Source organism: Gopherus evgoodei, unplaced genomic scaffold (genome assembly GCF_007399415.2).
Source record: "Gopherus evgoodei ecotype Sinaloan lineage unplaced genomic scaffold, rGopEvg1_v1.p scaffold_175_arrow_ctg1, whole genome shotgun sequence".
NCBI lineage: Eukaryota > Metazoa > Chordata > Testudines > Testudinidae > Gopherus > Gopherus evgoodei.
In genome coordinates, this window is record NW_022059838.1 from 43,631 (window position 1) to 51,255 (window position 7,625).

General features: G+C 53.1%; 2 non-coding genes across 2 annotated transcripts; both read left to right on the plus strand.

The window, feature by feature from the left end:
- Positions 1-5,351: 5,351 nt before the first annotated feature.
- TRNAS-UGA lies at positions 5,352-5,433 on the plus strand. The gene has a single exon. It is a non-coding gene; the product is annotated as a tRNA-Ser (tRNA).
- Positions 5,434-6,358: 925 nt separating this feature from the next.
- TRNAF-GAA lies at positions 6,359-6,431 on the plus strand. Its single transcript has one exon. It is a non-coding gene; the product is annotated as a tRNA-Phe (tRNA).
- Positions 6,432-7,625: the final 1,194 nt, after the last annotated feature.

The window sequence follows — 7,625 nt, forward strand, 5'->3', positions numbered from 1 at the left end:
TAACCACTGCCTTTTTTAAAGCCCATTCAGGGATGTGAGTCCCTGTCTCTTAGGTACCTGGGATTCTTTGCCAGCAGGAGAGAAGAGGTTCCTGCCTCTGTTTTTGTGGCCTTAACAAACCAGGTGTTGTACCCCAGTTCTTGTCTAAGATCCCTGAAGAAGAACATCTTCCCACCCTTCAACAAGACAGGACCTATCTTTAAAAGGGAACTAAGAGAACTCTGAGACTTACAGGCCTGGTCTACACTATGTGTTTATACCGAATTTAGCAGAGTTAAACCGATTTAACCTTGCATCCGTCCACACAATGAAGCCCTTTATATCGATATAAAGGGCTCTTAAAACTGATTTCTGTACTCCTCCCTGACGAGGGGAGTAGTGCTGAAATCGGTATTGCCATGTCAGATTAGGGTTACTGTGACTGCTCTGGAAAGCCATCTGAACTCGGATTCACTGGCCAGGTAGACAGGAAAAGCCCTGCAAACTTTTGCATTTCATTTCCTGTTTGGCCAGCGTGGAGCTCCGATCAGCACAGGTGACCATTCAGAGCTCATCAGCACAGATAACAATGCAGTCTCCTGAGAATCAAAAAAGAGCTCCAGTATGGACCGCATGGGAGGTACTGGATCTGATCGCTATATGGGGAGAGGATTCCGTCCCAACAGAACTCTGTTCCAAAAGACGAAATGAAAAAACATTTGAAAAAATTTCCAAGGCCGTGATGCAGAGAGGCCGCACGAGGGACTCAGTACAGTGCTGTGTGAAAGTTAAGGAGCTCAGACAAGCCTACCAGAAAACCAAAGAAGCCAACGGAAGGTCCGGGGCAGGGCCGAAAACATGCCGCTTCTACCCTGAGCTGCACGCAATTCTCGGGGGGGTCCGCCACCACTACCCCATCCATGTCCATGGATTCCTAGGTGGGGCGGTAATCTCAGCCATGGCTGAGGATTCTGCGGAGGGGGAAGATGAGGAGGAGGAAGAGGAGGACGAGCTTGCAGAGAGCACACAGCACTCCATTCTCCCCAACAGCCAGGAGCTTTTTCTCACCCTGACGGAATTACCCTCCCAGCCCTCCCAAGCCACTATCCCACACAATGAAGCCATGGAAGGGACCTCTGGTGAGTGTACCTTTGTAAATATAAAACATGGTTTAAAAGCAAGCATTTCTTAATGATTAATTTGCCCTGAGGACTTGGGATGCATTCGCAGCCAGTACAGTTACTGGAAAAGTCTGTTAACATGTCTGAGATGGAGCGGAAATCCTCCAGGGACATCTCCAGTAAGCTCTCCTGGAGGTACTCCAAAAGCCTTTGCAGAAGGTTTCTGGGCAGGGCAGCCTTATTCCGTCCTCCATGGTAGGACACTTGACCACGCCATGCATGTAGCAAGTAATCTGGTATCATTGCATGACAAAGTCTAGCTGCGTATGGTCCCGGTGTTTGCTGGCATTCAGGCAACATCCATTCTTTATCTCGCTGTGTTATCCTCAGGAGAGTGATATCAGTCATGGTAACCTGGTTGAAATTCAGGAATTTAATTAAGGGGACAGAGATGGCCGTTCCTACTGGCCTGTTTGCCTGTTGCTTAAAAGAAATCCTTCCTTGCAGGTAGCCAAGCAGGGGGAAGGGGAGCGGGTGATTGGCACTGAGCTTTTTCGCGTTTGGCTAGCAGGGATCTTCCCTGCTACCAGCCACGCAATGGAGGGGGGAGGTGGGAGGGAGGTGTTTAGCAGTGATCTTCCATGATACCAGCCACGCCATGGGAGGAGGGGTAAAGCGATCATCCCAGAGAATTGGATGGGGGGGGGTGGCTTCTGCTGCTGCATGTTAAGAGGAAAGAAGCAGCACTGAACGGGCTTTGCTTGCTATTTGGTAAAGGAGAGTGCTGGATATATGAAGGTTGCAGATGCCAAAAGACAATGGCTTACCATGGATGCATGCAAGCTGAATTCTGCTGCCCGGACCTGCATCTGTGAGATCTCACAAACACCAGAGACGCAGGCACTCAATATTAAGATGCAAAACATGACCTTGTAGTGAAATCACATGTGCTATGTAAGGTGAATAGTGTTGTTCACCGTGAAAGAGTATAAGCATTGTTCTGTAAAATGTATCTTTTTAAATACTTCTCTTCCTTTTTTCCCTAGCTCATGCAGCTGCAAATTTTTCAAGCCTCCCTACTCCATCCCGAAGGCTATCTCAGATAAGGCAGTGGAAAAAAAAGACGCGAGACAAAATGTTCTCAGAAATCATGGAAGTGACCCACAGTAGGGTGATGATCTGCACCCCCTGATGCTGGCCAAGTTTCTCCTTTCCCTGGCAATAAGACAGACTCTTGTTTTCATAGCCAACCAATCACCCAGTGTCATCACCCTGCCTGCTGGCTGGGCAGGGTAGCTCCTCAGGTCACCACCCCCCTCTCCAGCCTGTCTTGGGCTTGGAAAGTGAGGAGAAGGGTGAGGGATGACATTGAACATCCTCCATCCATCGCTCCATCACCAGAGCAAGTGAGTGGCATTAGGGTTCCTCGGTGGCATCCCCTGTCTGTCTGGGGAGAGGCAGAAAGAGGGGGAGAGAATCTCTCCCAAAGGACATTAGATTTGCAAACAGCCCCCAGGAGTCCCTCACTCTCAGATCAGGGAGGGGCTTCTCCAGAGCCGTCTCCAGCGTGTTTGGCAAGGTCCCAGCAATGGGGCTCCCAGCCCTTCCCTTGTGGGAGACTGTTCCCCAGGCTGAGAGTCTCTGAGCTGGGCCAGACCCAGTGAGCTGCTGAGCATGGAAATCAATGGGAAACGAAGGGGCCCTGGTCTTGCTATGTCTAGGGACTTTGAAGTGGGGAATAGTTTCCCAGGAGAAGTCTGGACTCCTGGGTTCTGTTCCTTCTCTAGCCTGGGCAGGGGATGGGTGGGAGGAAGTGTGAGTGTGTCCTGGGCTGGCAGGAGGGAGCTGCTTGTCCAAAGTGACCAGTGGTCTTTGTGACTGACCCCAGTGCTCGAAAAGGACGAGACTCCCTGGTTCTTGCAGCCCCAGGGATGACGAGGGGGAAGGTTGAGGGGGAGCAGATCATGCAATGAACTCCTGCCAGTGTGTGTAGCTTGCACTCCCTGCACCCCTGTGGGCGGAGGGGAGGAGCTGCTCTGGCTGGGGCAGGGATGGGGAGAGACCAAACAAGTTGGTTACTGAGAAGCTGCCTTGACCCCAGACTCACGTCTGCTTGCCGCTCGGTTCCAGGATGGCCAGGCGCCTGAGGATGTTCAGGGAGAAGGCTCTGCAGGTGGCCCCAGAGCCTGTGGGAAGCAGCTGCCATCTTCCCCAGGAGCGGAGCGGCCCGACCATCCCTAATGGCGGGGAAGGAGCTCTCGGCTGGGCCAGGAGGTGGAAGTGCCCAGCCTTCTGGAAGAGGAAACCTGCTCCTGGTGCAGGCGCCGAGGTGGGAGAGGCACCGTCAAGGCCAAAATGGAGCTGGGCCAGGATGCAGCTGGGCAGGCAGGACCCAGCCCAGGAGCAGAACCGGGCAGGGTGGTTCCGGGGCTTGTTGTGTGGGCAGCAGCGGCCCCAGGAGCCCAGCCCCGATTTCCAGCAGGAGGCATCGCCCTGCCCAGTCAGTGGGGACCTTCCAGCCTTCCCAGGGCAGGAGGTGGAGGATCCCTCTCCCAGCCCCAGCAGCTCGGCCCGCTTCCTGTGGGACAACAGCAGCGCCTGGAACTTGGACAGCAGCGAGGCCAACGGACGCTTCTGCTTTATTCCAGGTGAGGAGCCAGGCTGGGCTCGGAGGGGTAAGGAAGGGGCTGTGAACACTCCGGGCCCAGGCCCTCGAGCAGTGCTATGGGGGTGGGTCCCCAGCTCAGGTGTCTGGCCTGAGCCACTGAACCCCACTGACACTAGATGCTGCCACTTTAATCCTTGATGCTCCATTGGGTTGGGGTGTGTGTGTGGGAGGCACCTCCCAGGGAGTCCAGGATTGTGGGTGGAGGGGTCTCTTTGCTATGGACTCCTGAAGGAGTTGGGGGCTGATGACACTGAGGCTACTTGGAATCAAATACATTTGAGATACAAGCACATAGCCCATATTCATAACTTCAAATACAAAAATGGTACACACATACAGCCAGCATAATTATAACCAGCAAATCATAACCTTGTCATAGACACCTCACATGACAACCTTTGCACAATATTTGCTGCACATATATAACAGTGGTGGCAACAATGATCCCTACGGTCCCAGTTCATATTAATAACATCACAGAAGGCTATAGAGAAGTGGGAGAGAGGTGTCTTCCAGCCAGCGTGTCTCGTCCATTTCTCCCTTGCCACTTGGGCCGAGGTGGGAAGGGAGTGAAACGTCCCCGGCTGAAGGTTTTGCGCTCGGCCTTGAAGATTAAGCCCGACCCCCCGGCATGGCTAGGTCGGGTTTGTCCTGGGCTCTGGGGGCAGAGGGCTGAGCTGGGAGAAGGGGCAGATGAGGGGATTTTGTCTCTGATAGATAAGGGCTTTGTCAGGAGGAAGCTGTAGGTCACATGCTGGGGGTGTCAGTGAGATTTGAGCTGGGGTAGCAGCAGCAGGGAAGCAGTGTGTGTGTGCAGGGGGATTCACTTGGTAAAAATGAAACTCCCAAGCCGCTCCCTTTGCTGGAGCAAAAGCCTCTCATTTATCTCCTCAACTCCCCTCCATGAAAATCTCCACCCCTCCCCTGGTGCTGAGAGACCCTCCTTACTCCCATGGAGATTTGTAATTGTTCTAACTCTTCCTTGGATTTGTCCAAATAGTTTTCCCAGAAAAATGATCAAGGACATTTCAAATGAGAAAAACAAACGAAACCAGAGAAACCCCCACCACACACAGTTTGGGTCTGAATTTTTCTACTGAAATTTGGAGATAATAAAACTCCTTCCTCTGTTGGCCAGAAACCAAAGCTAGACCTCCCCTGCTGTAGCTGTGACTTCTGCTACCAAACCACCAATGCGCTGACTCCTCTTGTGAGACATTTCTCTGCACAATACTGCTGCTATTCCAGTTATTGACTCCAGGAAACATTTTCCTTAGCCTGGTTCTGTATGTCACTGGTTTCTATAGCAAAGGTCAGTCCCTGGCCCTGTGGTCCAGACATCCTCATTCACATCAGGCTTCAAGTTGAGAATCATTTCCCATTCCCGCTCTGTGGGAGGGGAGACTTTTAAACGCACTCTCTGTGCGACTGCACATGGCTAAGCAAAGAGAACAAACCCAAATCCCACGCTGTGCTTTGGGAGCCAGGTTTGCGGTGGGAATTCTGTAGTTCAGATGACTTCACTCCTGGGCATTGTGATACTTTACCAGTTTCTCTGGCATTGGGGCACCTTTATGCTCACAGCTGTGATGGCTGAGTGGTTAAGGCATTGGAGTTGAAATCCAATAGGGTTCCCCTGCGCAGGTTCAAATCCTGCTCACAGTGAGGTCTGTGTTTTAGCCAGTATCTTATCCGGGCAATACCTCTGTACAACCCCCTGAGACACTCTCAAGTCTCTCCCCACCCCAAGTAAATCCTGTTCTGCTCCTTTCATAGAGATGCCTGGGACACCACCTCACACTGTGTCCCTGAGGGGTCAGGCAAACTCTCAGCGCCTGTAGCCTCTGCCACTCACCTAGTGCCCCATAGATCAGCCATAACCCTGGTTCTGCTCCTCTCTCTAGTGTGTGAAAGGAGCCAAGTCAGTGACTCCATGGGATTTGTCCCGGACCCCTCTAGGGCTGGCCCTGAAGGGAAGCACTGACTATCACAGTGACAATACAACTGACCAGCATTGCGGGGAGACTGAGGGAGATCCGCACTCATCAGGTCTCTTCTCTCCCCCAAGGTGAGCCAGACATTGCTCTCTCCTGGCTCTCACTCTAGCAGCTGGACACTAAGGAGCCATTTCCCCACAGGATGTGCATTGAGTGCCCCTGTGGTGCTGGGGTGGGGGGGCTGGCGCTGCTGCTGGCTCTGGGGCTGGCAGGGGGGTTGATGTCTGCACAGACTCTCAGCTGCCAGACCAGAGGGGACACTTGGGACCTTACCAGACTGTCTCATTGAAGATGGGGGGTTGACAGACCAATACAGACACTCTCCAGAGCACGGAGCAACATCCGCCCATGCAGCCAGGAAATGAGCATTTCTCACAGCCTGGAGCCAAGGGTGAGGTGGCAGCTACTGTTCCAGCTCCTGGGGGACAGGCCCTGTCAGCCAACAGACACTTCTTACTCACCACAGCTAAGGGCGCCGGGTTCCTCCAGTGCGGGTGTGAAGCAGCCATTCTTTTCCTGTCCTTTTTGTGTGCGACTGCTGACAAAAACATCCCAGACAGAGAAGCAACAGGCCAAAATACTGTCATGCAACTGCCAAAGTAGCTCAGTTGGGAGAGCGTTAGACTGAAGATCTAAAGGTCTCTGGTTCAATCCTGGGCTTTGGCAGGCCCTGTCATTATGCTTTGTGCAGAGATGGCTTCTCTCTGGGAGCACAGCAGTGCCTCTACCCAAGGGGAGTTCCTGACCTTGGGATCTGCAGTAGGAAAACACAGAAGGGGCTTAGTTAGCCCATCTGACCTTTAATGATGAGAGCTGTCTTTCCCAACTTGGTGGGAAGAAAGTGAGGCAGGGCAGCCCTCAGGGATGGTGCCAGAGGGCTGCTAAGCAGGGGTTGGGGATAAAAACTCCTCTATGCAGCTGAGCAAGGGCAGTACCAGGGAAGAGGCATCTATAAAAGTGACTCCACACACCTCTCCTCCTCTGGGCAGCTGGTGCTGACAGCTTGAAGGGAAGTCTTAAAAGCCACAGAAGGGCTAGAGGAGGGCAGGACCATATCTAGGTGTGGCCTTCAGACAGGCACAAAAACACCTAGCCAGGATGCTGCCTGCCATGCCAAACACCCACTGAAGGTCACCAGCATGCGGGGTGGCTACTGATGCTCTGTGGCCAACATCACAAGATAGTAGGAAAGCAGGGCCAGTGCCAGCCCCCATGGTGGGGCCTCTGACTGGTCCCACTCAAGGTGCTCACTTTTGCTGTGGGGCAGGAGATTTTACCCCAAGAGGCTTTTCCTGAGCTGGCAAGAAGCAGAGAAACACCCAGGCTCCCAAGACACTATGTAGCAAGTACCCTCCAGCACAGGGACAGGTGCACACGCTAGCCCAGGCAGCCGCCCACTTTCTTTGGCAAGTCAGGAAGGGCAAAGGCTAGACTGGAAGCACCTGGGGCTCATGTCCCAGCCTTTGTGACACCCAACCCCCAACTCCTTCCCAGGGCTCTAGCTGAAGCCAGAGCATTGGCCTGAGCAGCCAAGAAGAGGTTCCAGCCCTGAAGGGAGCAGGACGTTCAGCACAATGGTAAAACTGCAGAAACACAACCACCAAGGGACTCAAACCCTCAATCTTCTGATCCACACTCAGACGCCTTATCCATTAGGCCACATGGTAACATAAGAAAAGACCCTCCAAGCACTTCTTTGGAAAAGGCAGACACTGTGTTTCTCAGGTCATCTACTGAGGGGGGCCGAGACTCTCTGGGCACAAGAAGTAGAGTTCCCAGCGACACGTGAGACTTAATTCTATGGAGCCAGGTGCAGGGCTTTGGTAGGGAGGCTCAGGCATGGGGGATTGGGGTGCAGCG